This window comes from Schistocerca serialis, chromosome 1, assembly GCF_023864345.2.
Source record: "Schistocerca serialis cubense isolate TAMUIC-IGC-003099 chromosome 1, iqSchSeri2.2, whole genome shotgun sequence".
Classification (NCBI taxonomy): domain Eukaryota; kingdom Metazoa; phylum Arthropoda; class Insecta; order Orthoptera; family Acrididae; genus Schistocerca; species Schistocerca serialis.
In genome coordinates, this window is record NC_064638.1 from 518,553,338 (window position 1) to 518,572,606 (window position 19,269).

A 19,269-nucleotide genomic window follows, 5' to 3' on the forward strand; every position below is an offset into this window, starting at 1 on the left:
CATATTAGTTTGAGAGTGAAAATTAAAATAAAAAGACTGTAAACTGAAGTACAAAATTAGTAAGGAATATGAGATTTTACTTCTGGATCTCGTTAAAAATATTCAGAAGTGTCCAGACCCCGTCTAAAATTACTAGCCGAACACTGGTCTGGAGTGTCATTTCATTTCATAGGATGACTCCGCTGGCTGTCATCTGGGGCACCCTTACAGCTGAGCGGCACGTCGACGATGCTCTACGCTCCGTCTAGTTGCCCTTCATGGTAAGTCAGCCTGGGCTTACATTTCAGTAAGATAATGCCCGCACATGTCGAGAGTTTCTACTGCTTGTTTTCATGTTTGCCAAACCGTACACTGAGCTCCACATCGCCGGATCTTTCCCAATTGAGAACGTTGGGATCATTGTGGACAGGGCCCTCCAATCAGCTCGGGATTTTGACGATTTAACACGTCAGTTGGACAGAATTTGGCGCGATATTCCTCAGGAGGACTTCCAACAACTCTAACCAATGCCAAGCCGAATAACAGCTTGCGTAAAGCATTCGGCACACGGACCGTGCTGTCGAACTTTAACGTTGAGCGTGTCAAGTTCAACATGCTGCTGAACGCTCAGGAACGATGCGACTTGTGCATACGGTACGTGGGCCCCAGCGTGGTATACGCGATCGCAACGCACTCCAGCGGCAGTTGAGGGATGGTTCTAGTTCGTAACCACACTGTTTACTCACCAATTCCGCGTAAAATTCCCACGATAGCTCTATTGAAACGCACATTTCCTCCATCGTCCACGAAAGGAAAGTACCATGTCCAATCAATAAGGACACAGGCTTATAAAAGTTCCATTACAAACAGTGCATTACAAATTTGGAATACTTCTCCACATATGATAAAGATTATTTCATCTTTCCCACATTTTAGTAAAACCCCAAGGTCAGTCTTACTTGAACACTGTTCCTAAGCAGTAGCAGAATCTTTGCAACATGTGAATTACGAGGCGTAAAAGAAAAAAGGAGCAAAATATCTTTATACAAGTATCGCAAGCTGTCCTGTAGATTAAGCCAATCGAACAAAGTCGCCCCTCAAAAATAGGTGAACTTATACACTCCTGGAAATTGAAATAAGAACACCGTGAATTCATTGTCCCAGGAAGGGGAAACTTTATTGACACATTCCTGGGGTCAGATACATCACATGATCACACTGACAGAACCACAGGCACATAGACACAGGCAACAGAGCATGCACAATGTCGGCACTAGTACAGTGTATATCCACCTTTCGCAGCAATGCAGGCTGCTATTCTCCCATGGAGACGATCGTAGAGATGCTGGATGTAGTCCTGTGGAACGGCTTGCCATGCCATTTCCACCTGGCGCCTCAGTTGGACCAGCGTTCGTGCTGGACGTGCAGACCGCGTGAGATGACGTTTCATCCAGTCCCAAACATGCTCAATGGGGGACAGATCCCGAGATCTTGCTGGCCAGGGTAGTTGACTTACACCTTCTAGAGCACGTTGGGTGGCACGGGATACATGCGGACGTGCATTGTCCTGTTGGAACAGCAAGTTCCCTTGCCGGTCTAGGAATGGTAGAACGATGGGTTCGATGACGGTTTGGATGTACCGTGCACTATTCAGTGTCCCCTCGACGATCACCAGTGGTGTACGGCCAGTGTAGGAGATCACTCCCCACACCATGATGCCGGGTGTTGGCCCTGTGTGCCTCGGTCGTATGCAGTCCTGATTGTGGCGCTCACCTGCACGGCGCCAAACACGCATACGACCATCATTGGCACCAAGGCAGAAGCGACTCTCATCGCTGAAGACGACACGTCTCCATTCGTCCCTCCATTCACGCCTGTCGCGACACCACTGGAGGCGGGCTGCACGATGTTGGGGCGTGAGCGGAAGACGGCCTAACGGTGTGCGGGACCGTAGCCCAGCTTCATGGAGACGGTTGCGAATGGTCCTCGCCGATACCCCAGGAGCAACAGTGTCCCTAATTTGCTGGGAAGTGGCGGTGCGGTCCCCTACGGCACTGCGTAGGATCCTACGGTCTTGGCGTGCATCCGTGCGTCACTGCGGTCCGGTCCCTGGTCGACGGGCACGTGCACCTTCCGCCGACCACTGGCGACAACATCGATGTACTGTGGAGACCTCACGCCCCACGTGTTGAGCAATTCGGCGGTACGTCCACCCGGCCTCCCGCATGCCCACTATACGCCCTCGCTCAAAGTCCGTCAACTGCACATACGGTTCACGTCCACGCTGTCGCGGCATGCTACCAGTGTTAAAGACTGCGATGGAGCTCCGTATGCCACGGCAAACTGGCTGACACTGACGGCGGCGGTGCACAAATGCTGCGCAGCTAGCGCCATTCGACGGCCAACACCGCGGTTCCTGGTGTGTCCGCTGTGCCGTGCGTGTGATCATTGCTTGTACAGCCCTCTCGCAGTGTCCGGAGCAAGTATGGTGGGTCTGACACACCGGTGTCAATGTGTTCTTTTTCCATTTCCAGGAGTGTATTTACATAACATCAAATATTATAGTGTATGCTCATATTAAACTAATAATAAAGTATCAGAACCTAATAAAAAGGCGAATGTTAGGAAAAAAAATTGTAAAGGTCAAGACGCGAACCACTGCCCCAACAAACTCTGCTCATTGTTTTTTTTTTTGTTTTTTTTTTGCATTTTGTTCGTTGTTGAGCGTTGTGTTTGATCGTTGCGAACGTCATATGACATTCATGTGCGTTTTGTTGATCCTGCCACTCAGTTTTTTATTACAGAGGCTAAGCAGCTCTCTGTCCGAATAAGTTTAGAATGCACGACGATTACCACTAAACCACGGGCTCACACCGCTAAACCAACATCACACGCGTTATATCTAATCATATTATGTTACCGCTTGCTGGAAACCTTAATCGTAGATATCTTACTAATTGAAATTTAATTATAACAAATTGTACCAAGGACAATACGTTTAGGGTGGACCTTCAGTGTGTCACTGCCTTCAAGAAGCCTACTCTCAAAATACGCAAGTTACAATATTCTTTTGCCACGAATATGATGTTTCTCATTCTTTTATCGGAACGAATCACACAGTTAACAACGGGTTTTCCAGTGATTCTCAATTTGCTGGTGCTCAGAAACGCATATATATATATATATATATATATATATATATATATATATATATATATGCTTGAAATGAATGCCAATATGGCGCCTCACAACTCTGTACTGAAGGGAGACGGCGTGCTTGTGACGTAGGTGGCGTTGTGCCATCTCATTGGTCAACGCCCAGACGCACGCTCAGAATATCTGACATGCCAGATATTGCTCTGCACATTCGGGAAGACTCCCGAGCGTGCAATTCCACGCTATGACGTCAGAAACTCGGCACGCTCAAAGCTCAACGTTCGGATGCCGACGGCTTAAGGGCCAGAGGTGGACAGCGTGGGACTGACTTGCTCCTTTGAGAGGCTCTTTCTCTCGAATAAACCATCCAGTTTTTATGAAACTTTAATCATTTTTGTCTGTACATGTACATCACATCTACCGATTTCCATCCCGTTCGGATAACTCCTTCGTGGTGCTTCGTCCCGCCCCCCCCCCTCTCCTTGGTTGGTAACTTCAGGACTGCCTTAGGGAAATGTACATTTATAAGCCAGCAGACATTAACAGTAACCTCAATTTTTTTTTGCTGATGACTGAGTTATCTACAATGAAATATTGTCTGAAAATAGCTGCACAAATAATCAAGTAGAGCTTGACAAGGTTTCAATGCTGTTCACGTATTGGCTGCGTGCCTTAAATGTTCAGAAACGTGAAAGTGTGCAACCATCTACACGAAGAAACGTTGTATTCTGTACGACAAAATCGGTAAGTCATCCTACTACTACAGTATCGATAAGTCGTAATGGGAACCTGTCAGCACATAACTGGGTGTAATAGTTTGTGGGGATCTGAGACGGAACGGTCGCGTAGGTTCAGTCGTAGGTAAATCAGGTGGCAGACATCGGTTCATTGGTAGGATAGTGGGAAAGGTCAAACAGTCTGCAAAGATCGTAGGTTAAACAACATATGTATGACCCATCCTTGAGAACTGCTGAAGTGTGTGGGGCCCACACAAAGTAACTGCGGTTCTGAAAGCACACAAAGAAGGGCAGCATAAATGACCACAGATTTGTTTGACTCATGAAGGAACTGAAAAAAACTGAATTAATAGACAGTTGATGACAGTCACCTATCCCACTAAAATGTATTTACTAGGTTATAAGAACCAGTATTAAGTGAGGAACACCGCGAGGAAAATGTTAGATTATTTGCAACGCCCACAGAGGCGTTTAAGCAATCGTTCATCCCGTCTCCGTACGAAAATGAACACCTAACACGAGACACACACTGCAATGCTCTTCACAGTCCTTTCCAGTGTCAAGATGTAGAAGTAAAAGTGAATATATTTTCGCATAGGTCGGTCATTCTATTGTACTACATTTCCTCTTTTGTGTCTTCTTTATCTTGACTTTAGTCGTTTGTTTTTGTGATCTATTACTAAAGGAAAAGAGGAGCTTTTATTTTTCTCTTTGGGTGCATCCCCAGAAAAAAAATGCAAACTACACATGGAGTCTGAAAACAACTATGAAGTGCGGTTGGACGCCATTTCCTTTTGTGCACCCTAATGGTCGTATTAGAGAGGTCGCTACAAAAGCGAAACATAAAGAGCTGTAACATATTCCTATATTCCTTACTTTTAATTAGAAGCGCTTCAAGCAAATTTGTTCGGACTGTGAGCACTATCTGTAGCTTCAGGCACCACAAATTACGTGTATGAGACGGTAACATGGCTCCGAAGTGGGATGAGCTTTTAATGCCCATGTAGTATGAGAATATTTCTGTGCCTGCACCCCTCCTATGTAGGGAAGCAAGGACGCATGATTCTGTGATTGGGTTAAGTTTGAAATTTTGCGGAATAGATGGAACCTGTAGCATGACTTTGTAGTTCTGCCAACTTGATATAGTGATGGAAGGAAGCAGAGGAATTTGTCTACAGCCATACGGCACACCAAGGAGAGTCCTCGTGTTCGGATTGTTATGTTGACCAGAGTCTGCAACGTGCATCTTCACTTCATGATCCTACACACGCACCAACCGACCGACAAATTGGACTATGTAGGCGCCTTAGCCAACTGACCGACTAACTTTTCTTGTTCCGCGGGCGGTCGGGTACGACTACCTAAAAGTCCACTCCCCCACCCCCCTGCCCCCACCCCCACACACAAACTTTGCACGAAAAATTGTGCCCTTTGTAAGTCTGTCGTGCCAATCGCCCGACAAAAGTTCGTCTTTTGTCAATGCGGCGCTGTAACAGCATCACGTCCGTAATCGCTGATTAAAGTCGGTCGAGACATGTATAGGCTGCACACGAAACTGATTGGTCAGTTGAGTTTTTGCGAACACTCCGAATATGTTCCGGGTACAGGTATCATGAAGACTTGTTTCTGGGTGATCGTAACGCTAGACGATTCTCTTTGAACTAGGTATGTTAAAGATATTTATTGAGGTTTCTTTCCATCTTTTTTAGGGTTTCGTGCGCCAATCAGTAAAACCGGGACCCTTATACAAATCAAAAAAAGTTTTGCATCACCTCGGTTCCGAGAGTACAGAAGTACAGAGTACAGAAATTGGAAGAGAGATCAACATAAACATTTCCGCCCTTTTTATTGCTCATGAAAACCAACACGTTGCATCACCACGCAGCGAGACCTTCAGAGGTGGTGGTCCAGATTGCTGTAAACACCGGCACCTGTAATACCCAGTAGCACGTCCTCTTGCATTGATGCATGCCTGTGTTCTTCGTAGCATACTATCCACTATTTCATCAGGGCACTTTTGGTCCAGATGGTGCCACTCCTCAACGGTGATTCGGCGTAGATCCCTCAGAGTTGTTGGTGGGTCACGTCGTCCATAAACAACCCTTTTCAACCCATCCCAGCTGTGTTCGAAAGGGCTCATGTCTGGAGAACATGCTGGCCACTCTAGTCGAGCGATATCGTTATCCGTAAGGAAGTCATTCACAAGATGTGCACGATGGGGGCGCGAATTGTCGTCCATGAAGAAGAATGCCTCGCCTATATGCTGCCGATATGATTGCATTATCGATCGGAGGCTGGCATTCACGTACCGTACAGCCGTTATGGCACCTTCCACGACTATCAGCTGCGCACGTCTGCCCCACATAATGCCACACCAAAACAGCAGGGAACGTGCACCTTGCTGTACTCGCTGGACAGTGTGTCTAAGGCGTTCAGCCTAACTGGGTTGCCTTCAAACATGTCTCCAATGATTGTCTGGTTGAAGGCATATGCGACACTCATCGGTTAAGAGAATGCGATGCCAATCCTGAGCGGTCCACTAGGCATGTTGTTGGGCCCATCTGTACCGCGCTGCATGGTGTCGTGGTTGCAAAGATGGACCTCGCCATGTACGTCGGGAGTGAAGTTGCGCATCATGCAGCCTGTTGCGCTCAGTTTGAGTCGTAACACGACGTCCTGTGGCTGCACGAAAAGCATCATTCAACATAGTGGCGTTGCCTTCAGGGTTTCTCCTAGTCATAATCCACAGGGGGCGGTCATCCACTGCAGTAGTAGCCCTTGGGCGGCCTGAGCGAGGCATGTCATCTACAGTTCCTGTCTCTCTGTATCTCCTCATGTCCGAACAACATCGCTTTGGTTCACTCCGAGACGCCTGGACACTTCCCTTGTTGAGAGGCCTTCCTGGCACAAAGTAACAATGCAGACGCTATCGAACCGCGGTATTGACCATCGAGGCGTGGTTGAACTACAGACAACACGAGCCGTGTACCTCCTTCCTGGTGGAATGACTGGAACTGATTAGCTGACGGACCCCCTCCGTCTAATAGACGCTGCTCATCCATGGTTGTTTGCATCTTTGTGCTGGTTTAGTGACGTCTCTGAACAGTCAAAGGGACTGTGTCCGTGATACAATATCCACAGTCAACGTATATCTTCAGGAGCTATGGGAACCGGGGTGATGTAAAACTTTTTTTTGGTGTGTGTAGGATCACTGGTCTAGGGGTAGCGTCTTTGATTTATAATCAAAACGTCTTCGGTCCCGGGTTCGATCCGCGCCACTGCCTAAATTTTGATAAATAATCAGCATTGGCGGCCGAAGACTTCCGGCATAAGAAGTCAGCCTAATTCTGCCAACGGCCTTGTCAAAGAGGGCGGAGGAGCGGATAGAGGTTCAGGGCACTCTCTTGTCCTAGGGGTGGGAAATTCCCCCTAAAGGAGGAAGAATCAGCAATGATCAACGACATGAGGATGCAGAAGGCAATGGAAACCACTGCATTAAAGACACGTAACGTGTATCCACAGGACATGTGGCCTGTAATTGAAGAAGTGTCATGATGATCTCTCCATTGGCAAAAGATTCCGGAATAGTCCCCCTTTCGGATCTCCGGGAGGGGACTGCTAAGGGGGAGGTTACCATGAGAAAAAGATTGAATAATCAACGAAAGGATAACGTTCTACGAGTCTGGGCGTGGAATGTCAGAAGCTTGAACGTGGTAGGGAAACTAGAAAATCTGAAAAGGGAAATGCGAAGGCTCAATCTAGATATAGTAGGGGTCAGTGAAGTGAAGTGGAAGGAAGACAAGGATTTCTGGTCAGATGAGTATCGGGTAATATCAACAGCAGCAGAAAATGGTATAACAGGTGTAGGATTCGTTATGAATAGGAAGGTAGGGCAGAGGGTGTGTTACTGTGAACAGTTCAGTGACCGGGTTGTTCTAATCAGAATCGACAGCAGACCAACACCGACAACGATAGTTCAGGTATACACGCCGACGTCGCAAGCTGAAGATGAATAGATAGAGAAAGTGTATGAGGATATTGAAAGCGTAATGCAGTATGTAAAGGGGGACGAAAATCTAATAGTCATGGGCGACTGGAATGCAGTTGTAGGGGAAGGAGTAGAAGAAAAGGTTACAGAAGAATATGGGCTTGGGACAAGGAATGAAAGAGAAGAAAGACTAATTGAGTTCTGTAACAAGTTTCAGCTAGTAATAGCGAATACCCTGTTCAAGAATCACAAGAGGAGGAGGCATACTTGGAAAATGCCGGGAGATACGGGAAGATTTCAATTAGATTACATCATGGTCAGACAGAGATTCCGAAATCAGATACTGGATTGTAAAGCGTACCCAGGAGCAGATATAGACTCAGATCACAATATAGTAGTGATGAAGAGTAGGCTGAAGTTCAAGACATTAGTCAGGAAGAATCAATACGCAAAGAAGTGGGATACGGAAGTACTAAGGAATGACGAGATACGTTTGAAGTTCTCTAACGCTATAGATACAGCAATAAGGAATAGCGCAGTAGGCAGTACAGTTGAAGAGGAATGGACATCTCTAAAGAGGGCCATCACAAAAGTTGGGAAGGAAAACATAGGTACAAAGAAGGTAGCTGCGAAGAAACCATGGGTAACAGAAGAAATGCTTCAGTTGATTGATGAAAGGAGGAAGTAGAAACATGTTCCGGGAAAATCAGGAATACAGAAATACAAGTCGCTGAGGAATGAAATAAATAGGAAGTGCAGGGAAGCTAAGACGAAATGGCCGCAGGAATAATGTGAAGACATCGAAAAAGATATGATTGTCGGAAGGACAGACTCAGCATACAGGAAAGTCAAAACAACCTTTGGTGACATTAAAAGCAACGGTGGTAACATTAAGAGTGCAACGGGAATTCCACTGTTAAATGCAGAGGAGAGAGCAGATAGGTGGAATGAATACCTTGAAAGCCTCTATGAGGGTGAAGATTTGTCTGATGTGATAGAAGAAGAAACAGGAGTCGATTTAGAAGAGATAGGGGATCCAGTATTAGAATCGGAATTTAAAAGAGCTTTGGAGGACTTACGGTCAAATAAGGCAGAAGGGATAGATAACATTCCATCTGAATTTCTAAAATCATTGGGGGAAGTGGCAACAAAACGACTATTCACGTTGGTGTGTAGAATATATGAGTCTGGCGATATACCATCTGACTTTCGGAAAAGCATCATCCACACAATTCCGAAGACGGCAAGAGCTGACAAGTGCGAGAATTATCGCACAATCAGCTTAACAGCTCATGCATCGAAGCTGCTTACAAGAATAATATACAGAAGAATGGAAAAGAAAATTGAGAATGCGCTAGGTGACGATCAGTTTGGCTTTAGGAAAAGTAAAGGGACGAGAGAGGCAATTCTGACGTTACGGCTAATAAATGAAGCAAGGCTAAAGAAAAGTCAAGACACTTTCATAGGATTTGTCGATCTGGAAAAAGCGTTCGACAATATAAAATGGTGCAATCTGTTCGAGATTCTGAAAAAAGTAGGGGTAAGCTATAGGGAGAGACGGGTCATATACAATATGTACAACAACCAAGAGGGAATAATAAGAGTGGACGATCAAGAACGAAGTGCTCGTATTACGAAGGGTGTAAGACAAGGCTGTAGCCTTTCGCCCCTACTCTTCAATCTGTACATCGAGGAAGCAATGATGGAAATAAAAGAAAGGTTCAGGAGTGGAATTAAAATACAAGGTGAAAGGCTATCAATGATACGATTCGCTGATGACATTGCTATCCTGAGTGAAAGTGAAGAAGAATTAAATGATCTACTGAACGGAATGAACAGTCTAATGAGTACACAGTATGGTTTGAGAGTAAATCGGAGAAAGTCGAAGGTAATGAGAAGTAGTAGAAATGAGAACAGCGAGAAACTTAACATCAGGATTGATGGTCACGAAGTCAATGAAGTTAAGGAATTCTGCTACCTAGGCAGTAAAATAACCAATGACGGACGGAGCAAGGAGGACATCAAAAGCAGACTCGCTATGGCAAAAAAAGGCATTTATGGCCAAGAGAAGTCTACTAATATCAAATACCGGCCTTATTTGAGGAAGAAATTTCTGAGGATGTACGTCTGGAGTACAGCATTGTATGGTAGTGAAACATGGACTGTGGGAAAACCGGAACAGAAGAGAATCGAAGCATTTGAGATGTGGTGCTATAGACGAATGTTGAAAATTAGGTGGACTGATAAGGTAAGGAATGAGGAGGTTCTATGCAGAATCGGAGAGGATAGGAATATGTGGAAAACACTGATAAGGAGAAGGGACAGGATGATAGGACATCTGACTAACATGAGGGAATGACTTCCATGGTACTAGAGGGTGCTGGCAAATAATTGAGGACGTGGGTTGCAAGTGCTACTCTGAGATGAAGAGGTTAGCACTGGAAAGGAATTCGTGGCGGGCCGCATCAAACCAGTCAGTAGACTGATGACCAAAAAAAAAAGGATCACTTTGTTGTCCGTCTGTCTGTCTGTCCGAGTGGTAAACACCAATTTGTCTCAGAAGCGGGTAGACATGTCGAGTTGAAAACTGTCACATTGAACGTCAACGGTCACTTGTCTCTGTAAAAACTTGGATCTTCTAAGTCAGTCTAATCAAAAGATACGATTATTTATGTCACATATCTTGAATCTCGCAAATTCACTCACCAAAAACTTTAGGTTACTTCCTGTTCACCTAGTACCATGAAATATGGCAAGCAAGGTTTCATAGTCCAAGTAAAGGAAAAAAAATCGAAAATTGTCAACATATAATTATAAAACAACAACAAAAATATTTTTTCTTCTTTGTTGAGCTCCTTTTTCTAACGAACGGGTAGATGTATCAAGTTTCACCTTCTGTCAGATACTAAGGTCTACTGTCTCATGGTGGTGATTAAAATTCAAGATTTTAATTCATCGCAATCAAAAGGTATGGCCATCTATGTAACATATTTTCATTCTCGCAAACTCACTCATCAAACCCTATAATTAAGAAGCAAGGTTTCACAGTACAAGCAAATGACATAGTCCGAAAATTGTTAATTTGTATTATATAACGCGAAAAAATTTTTTTATGATTCTCTAAAGTCTTGGAATTCCCGGGACCGGTATATCGCCGGTATCGGTATCAATAAGAAGCAAACATCGTCGTGATTTTCTGTTCCCATGATGGATGAACTATCTACATAACAATCAAGTTTGTACGAAACCCTCAGTGTGCGAGTCCTGTTCGAACTTACTTGGATTTTTTTTATATTCCTTGAGTATGGATTGTGTAATGTGTATTAAACCGGGGACCTAGAAACGACGTAGACGCTTCGTCTCGGCATAGCCCTCAGTGGTTCACAACCCCAAAAGAGGCCACAGTAGTCCATCTACCCCACCGCCGCCCCACAACGGACCCAGCGTTATTGTCCGGGTTCGGTCCCCCCAGTGGACCCACTGCCCCCCCCCCCCCTTCCACCAGAAACGTCTCATACCAGACGAGTGTAACCCCAAATGGTAGAGTAATGATGGTGTGTGGGTACGTGGAGACAGTGTTTGGGCAGCAATCCCCGACATAGTGTAACTGAGACGGAATAACGGAATAAGGGGAAGCAGACGGCATTCAGCGAGGTAGATGGAAAACTGCCTTAAAAACCATCCAACGGCTGCCCGGCACATCGGACCTCGACACTAATCTACTGGGCGGGGACCGGCACGCATTCCCACTCGGGAAGCAGCGCGTTAGACCACGTGGCTAGCCAGGCGGGCTGAGTACGGATAATGAGATCTATGTGAGAGCACTTAGTTCTGATCTGAACTGCCGCCACAATAACTAATAGGTCAATGTGGTCATACTTATCTAAATTGATCCCTTGTATAAACTTATTATAAGTTAATTTGTTCGAGCAATGCAGATTTACATATGTATAACTTGGTTCGAGTTGTTTCTTTGTTCAACGACTTTCCATGTGGTGTTGAATGGGATATAACCTGCCCGGTTGTCCAGCCAATGTCAGATGCCGGTGCTTCCAGCATTTCTTTAACAAAGCATTTACTCACAATTTTGAAACGAGTTTCAAAAATGTTCGTGAAAGAAAAACTTCTTTTTCCTCATGGCCACCACAAGTGAATTAGAGTCCAAATCAAAACAAAGGCAACAAACTTTTTCTGCGAAGTTTGGTTCCACAATTAACCCCTCTATGTGTGACATCTACGTGGAGAGAGGTGCACGTGGCTCTACTTCGCCAATGAGCACAGGAACCTGTTTGTTCAGCGCTGAATACGCGGTCTTTCCTTTCGAACGAGAACCCGTAGGTGTATATAATTACCCCTCATTTGCTCAAAATCGATTTATAAGATATGACATGTGACATGGAATGGTGATGACACTCTCTATACGATGGGCTTGCTATGTGTGGCTACTAGTCGTGATGGAGAATGATGTTTTTCTTCTTATTTTGCATGTGGACTGATGTGTGAATGATTTTTCTTTTTGAATTAAATTGACATAAAAGGGGGGAGAAAGGAATGGAACTATCGATATCAACTACATCAGGACTTTGTGCGGCACCAATGGCGACCAGTGAAAATGAGTGCTGGGCTGGGATTCATACCCGAGGTATCCTGCTGCCTAGGCAGGTGCTTTAACCACTTACGCCACCCGGACATAGTGTTCCTTGCAACTGTGCGGACTATCTCGGTTGACCTCCTGGCCGAACCACATTACCAATGAGCGCCACCTATGCGCAGTCCTTGTCCTATACTCCAAGTTCGCTACTCTGAGATTTCCGCATGACGTTGGACATTCTAGTGCACCCGCAGTGAAGAAGATGGACTCATAGCCCATCTAGGCGAAACAGTTATATGAATGCATGATGTCTGTTCTTCCAGACAAGTCCGAAAGAATAGACACCATGTGGAACCTACAGTTGTGAAAAATACGAACCAAATTGAAGGAGGAGGGGCGAGAACGGAAAGAATAGGTAATGGATTATTGATATCAGCCACATCAGCACTTTTTACGTCATCAACGGCAACTAGTGAAAATCCTTGCTGGACCGGGATTCGAATCCAAGATCACCGGCGTACCAAACAGATGCGTTAACCAATTGTACCATCCAGACACAACGCTTATACCAACTGCTCGGACTATCTAGACACGTCTCCTGGCCAACCCACATTAAAACTGAGGGCCACCTATCTGGATCCCCTGACCATTTCTTCTATGCTCGCTACTCTGAGATTCCTGCAGGAGGATTGACATACTAGTTCAACCAAGCCGAAGAAGATGGATGTCTTTTCTTTCGGACATGTCCAAAAGAACAGACACCATGCGGAATCCGCAGCTATGAAACATAGGAATTAAACTGATGGTAGGAGGGGGAGAAAAGAAAGGAAAGAGAAGTGTCGATGAGTGAAAATGTGTGCTGGACCGGGACTAAAACCCGACGTCTCCTGCTTACTAGGCAGGTGGATAAACCACTTGCTCACCCCGACACAGTGTTTATCGCAACTGTGCTGACTATTTCGGCATGTTCCTGTGTAACCCGCATTACAAAAGAGCTCCAGCTATCAGCAGTTCCTGTACATTTCGTCCATATCCGCTACTCTGAACTCACCACAGGAGGTCAGATATAATATTGCACCTCCACTATTGGTGGTTCATTGCCCATTGAGACGAAACAATTGCGGGAATGCATTTTGTCTGTCCATTCAGACATGTCCGAAGAACAGGTACTACGTGCAATCAACAGCTGGGAGACATATGTATTAAATTAAAGGAGGAGGGCGGGGGGGGGGGGGGGGAGAAAGGAGAGGGTTTATCGTTATCAGCAGGCTCAGCACTTTGTATATGAAGATAGTAACTGTTCTCGAAAGGACAGATACATTGATGACCATGCAGCTTCTCTAGAATAAATGATAATTAATTGAAACCCTCAGCCGCCGACAGGTGTTGTTGATATACCTCGATGGGGACAGCTGAAAATGTGTGCCCCGACCGGGACTCGAACCCGGGATCTCCTGCTTAAATGGCAGACGCTCTATCCATCTTTTTTTTTTTGCCACCCTTCTCTCCTTACAGACAAGCTAATCTCTCACCTGTGTTGCCTTCATCGGCCAGCTTCTAAGCTGTATTTGCAAATAAATCATTACATTCTCTTGCCTCTCACACCTGAGTTTCAGAGGAGGCCGGCGCAGCGTCGGTATCCAGCGGTAACCGTCCCGGCGTGGATGACGGGACCGAAGTGCCATCCGTCCTACTGGGAATGTCTTCGTCACTGCTTTCCACCAGTGCTGGTATTGAAGCTTCGTTAACATGTTCCGGCTGCCGGCTTTGTGGTACAGTCCCTGCGACTACCTCACTCAATAATGGAACAAGCCTTTCACTGCCGTCTGCAGGACGTTCCCACGGAAGCTGAACTGGACGTCGACGTGTTCAGTTCATCCGCAGATGTTCTGTTGAATGGCAGATCGAACAGGTAGGAGGTTGACCAATGTAAGTTTGAGAGATGGTATGAGCCCCTTCTCATATTTCTATCTTGCTCTGAGTAATTCGATTTCGGGAAGTATAGCCGAGTATGGTCATTACAAGGCTAGTATTGAGAACTCATAAGATATGAATATTTTCCTCTCTAATTGCAAGCGGTGAAAAGTTGCTATGCCTTCACATGCGGACTTCCCACGCAGCGTCTCTCGTCACCTGGGTGGTCCGGTGACAGGCAGGTTCTGCTGATTTTGAAAGGGTTATGCCGACGGGTGAGAGGGAGTCGAGTGGATGCTGTCCAGACCCCGACATTGTCATAAGAGCGGGGGCGACATGCCTACAGGGTCCTGAAGGAGCGGCTGGAGCTAGATTCCATTACTTCGCAGAAACTTAGTGAAACCACTTTCTGACGGGCTACCAGCGAGGCGTGGGAATGAGTTGGGTTCCCAGGCAGTCTTGGCGGACAAATTCCCGCGTTTTCTGCAAAATCATAACTGTGATTGGCTTGCTCAGGGGATAGCTCCGTGACGTAGCAAAATCGGCGCACCAATTGGCGCCAAGTATCTCCATTGGTGGAATAGTAGTGCTTAGGCAATAGAGTGGAATTTTCCCCCGGTTTTCGAGTTGCTGATTGGAACTTTTAACCACGGCCACTGTCGTGGGGGCGGAAATGTTCGGTGTTCAGCTTGTACAGGTGCTCCTGAGTGGGTCGGCTCTCACCTTTCGGTCGGAGTAGGTTACAAGACTGAGCTATTGCTGCTCTGTACAGCCTGCCTTCCGTTGGATGTCTAATATACTTTCATTTAATTGTAACTGTTTGACGAAGTTGCTGAAGTTTCGACTTTCAATGTAACTTTCCGAGTACAGTTGGCAATTGAGCGTTCTGCGTACAAGCGGCCTATGTTGTCCGTCTTGAGCAGTTTTGGCTAAAGTTGACTGTATCGGAGTTACTGTGTGACTTCGCTTGTTAAAATCAATCACTGTACCGTCAGTGATTGTGTAGCGAGCCTTCTTCGTCTCCCTCAGAGACGCATTTGTGTTGCTAGGAAGTCTTTAGTCTGGAACAACCAGTACAGGATAATTTGTTTCGGGCTATACTCGCGACATTATCATCACCACGACGGGACATCGAAGCAACCAGCCATCGCCTCCGGTATGCCAGATCGTGTCCTTGCAGGTAAGAAAACAGCTTGGTAATGTATGTCTGCAGCACCAGCAGATTAGGGAATTTAGCTATGGGACAATTAGAGCTCAGCAGAGCGCGCCTGTTCCCGTCTGTTCTAACGTGGTTCTGTCTTGGGTGTTCATTGTCTGAGTTCTCACTACTGTAGCAGCAATTAATGTTGGGTTGGCTGGGTGTTTCTCTTAAGATTTGAGTTGCAAGGAATTGGCTCCACATACCACTTGATCATAAATGTCACAATCTATTTTATAGACAACTTCACCTTCACAGCACTTATTTGAGTGTCCAATTTGACGAATTGTAAATGTTTCATGTGTTTTGTTTATTATTTTGAGTTTAGTCATAATAAATCTAATTGTTATTTTGGACAGAACTTTCATTCTGTTGATCGGTAGAGCAACCCTTTCATTTCTCACTACGTTAATGAAACTTTCCTTTATCAAATTAATTTCTATCAAATTAAATTATTGCAGGTGACAAACTCTTTTCTACTCCACTTGCAGGGTCGATTACAGTCAGCTCGCGTTTCTTCTTAATCCATGTGCAACAGCAAAAGTCGGAGTTAGAAAAGGGGGGGCTTAGAGCATCATTTCCATATGAAGATTCTAGAAGAATTTAGTGTTAAATACACTGCTAGCCCCGGCACTTCGCAAGTTACCTGCTCGCGACAGCCGCCAATGGCAACATACGAAGGTATATGCTTTTTTAATTCTATGCATACACTTCTCACGCCGCTGTTAACTTGGTAACGATATGCACTTGACCATTTTTCATTGGTAACCAACAAAACAACGCCGTAGAGAGACAGAGAACGTGCAATAAGCTCATTAGGACACTCAGGTGGCACATTAAATAACTTGACGGTTCTCACTCCGTATCCCGAAGGCACGATCTGGATATTACTAATACTACCATCAGTATGAAGAAATTGCCTCATGCCAATATGCTCCTCAACAAATTTCTCGTAAGCTTCACTCGAATTAAATTTGACATATGACGAGTATTGCACAAAGTCCAACAGAAGCGTGTCGACTGTATCTTCGGGCAATTTCAAACCCTCAAAAATCCACTCGTTAATTTCAAACGCCGCCGGCCGCAATGCAGCGCGATCGAAACCACACTGAACGCTGTTGGCTCTGGTAATTGTCGACATCGTACTTACAACACTTATAAATAAAACAGACTTAAGTAACTCTCCCACCCACACGCTGCTCGGCTCCTCACCTCGGCACCGCTCTCGATGTAAACACTGGTCCGCGAGACCGCCCGTGACCGCGCGATGTGCACTGGCCGAGTGCCCGACCACGACTCATCTGAGCAACCGAGGACACAGATGAATAGCGCGACTGCAGGGACTTATCCCTTGCACGCTTCCCGTGAGACCCACATTCCCAACTGTGCACAATCTAGAAACGTAAAATACCTAATAGATATTTACCCATCCACTCATTACTCGCGCACACTATATCTATTAGGTTCTTTACGTATGTAGATTGTGGACAGTTGGGAATGTGGGTCTCGCGGGAAGCGTGCAGGGGATAAGTCCCTGAAGTCGCGCTATTCATCTGTGTCCTCGGTGGCTCAGATGGATAGAGCGTCTGCCATGGAAGCAGTAGATCCCGGGTTCGAGTCCCGGTCGGGGCACACATTTTCAGCTGTCCCCATCGAGGTATATCAACAACATCTGTCATCAGCTGAGGGTTTCAATTAATTATCATTCAGCACTTGTGCTGCATCAGCAATGACAAGTGGAAATGTGTGCTGGAGCCGGCCGAAATGGCCGTGCGGTTCTAGGCGCTGCAGTCTGGAACCGCGAGACCGCTACGGTCGCAGGTTCGAATCCTGCCTCGGGCATGGATGTGTGTGATGTCCTTAGGTTAGTTAGGTTTAACTAGTTCTAAGTTCTAGGGGACTAATGACCTCAGAAGTTGAGTCCCATAGTGCTCAGAGCCATTTGAACCATTTTGTGTGCTGGACCAGGATTCGAAGCTGGGATCTACGGCTTACTAGACAGGTGCATTAACCACTTGGGCCACCCTGACGCAGTGTTTATTGCAACTTTGCAGACTATCTGGGCATGCCTTCTGATCAACACATATTCCCACCAAGCACCACAAATCCACAGTCTTGTCCATTTCCTCCATGCTTGCCACTCTGACATTCACACAGGAGGTCGGACATTCTAGTGCATTCACACAAAAGAAAGTGGGCACTTTGCCCATCAAGGCAATTATGTGAATGCGTAGTGTCTGTACTTCTGGACATATCCGAAAGAACAGACACCACATGGAATCCACAGCCAAGAAACAAATAAATTAAATTAAAAGAGGAGGGTGGAGGAAGGGAGGGGTTTTATCGTTATCGATTGCATCAGGACTTCGTGTGCTGACGAGTGAAAATGTGTGTTGAGCTGGGATTCGAACATAGAATCATCTGCATACTAGGCTGGTTCGTTAAGCACTTCCGCCATCCAGACACATTGCTTATCGCAACTGCACACACTGTCTCGGCACGCCTCCAGGGTGACCAGCGTTCCCACCAAGGGCCACCTGTCTGCAGTCCATGTCCATTTCCTCCATACTCGCTGCTCTGAGGTTCTCGCAGGAGGTCAGATATACAGTGCTAATGCATCTACACTGGAGAATGTGGATCCATTCCCCATTGAGGCAAACCAATGATATGAACGCGTGGTGTCTTTTAAACTGAAGGGGGATGGGGGAGAAAGGAATGGCAAGGGAAGGTATTACCAGTACTAGCTGCGTCAGGACTTCGTGCGGCATCGGCAGCGACGAGTGAAAATGTGCGCTGGACTGGGATTCGAAGCCAGGATTTCCTCCTCACTAGGCAGGCGTGTTAACCACCTGCGCCACTCGCAAACAGGGGTTACTCCCACTGTGCTATCTATCTCGGCACACCTCCTGGCTGACCTGCAATCCCACCAAGCGCCACTCACCCACAGTCCCTGTCCATTTCCTCCGTGCTTACCACTCTGAGGTTCCTGCAGGGGTTGGACATATTAGTATGTACGTGCTGCAGAGGTTGGATCCGTAGTCCTTTGAGGCAGATCACTCACATGAATGGGTGGTGTCTGTTCTTTCGGACATGTCCGAAGGAACAGACCTCAAGCATTCATACAATTTTCTTTTTGGTTTGCCCCCTCCCGCCTCTTCTGAGTTGCGTGATGCTGTCCCCAGTGATGATCGGAAGGTCGCCTGGTTTTTCATATACTAGACCTCAGTTACAATTGACCTCTGTACATGTTTTATTGCCCTGTTAACCTAATGACCGTTAGTTGAGCTTAACGTAATAAAATTGCGGCTCAACATTAACAAAACTCCTTTAAATTACGATGTCACGCCAAATCCTTTACTACTCCGGAGATTTAGTCCCTCTTATTAATACATACTTACGAGGGGCGTTTGAAAAGCCAGTGCTAAGTCCGAGAGATGGCACCACCAGCGAGTATAGAGGTCATATTTAGTTAGTAGCATCTTTGGAAACAACGCACACCAAGTTTCAGCCATATTGGTCTATTTGTTTGTGTCTGGCATTCGTGTGGATCAAGGAAGTCGAGTGAGTGTCAAAAAATGCACGAAGAAGAATTTCGTGTGGTGATTAAACATTACTTTATGAAAGGCAAAACGCCTCGGAAGACTAAAGAGTAGCTTGATAAACATTACGGTGACTCTACGACTTCGATTAGAACAGTTTATAAGTG

The 19,269-nt window shown here is 45.9% G+C and overlaps 1 non-coding gene across 1 annotated transcript; it reads left to right on the plus strand.

The window, feature by feature from the left end:
* The first annotated feature begins 17,121 nt into the window (after positions 1-17,121).
* On the plus strand, positions 17,122-17,195 carry Trnap-ugg (transfer RNA proline (anticodon UGG)). Its single transcript has one exon. It is a non-coding gene; the product is annotated as a tRNA-Pro (tRNA).
* Positions 17,196-19,269: the final 2,074 nt, after the last annotated feature.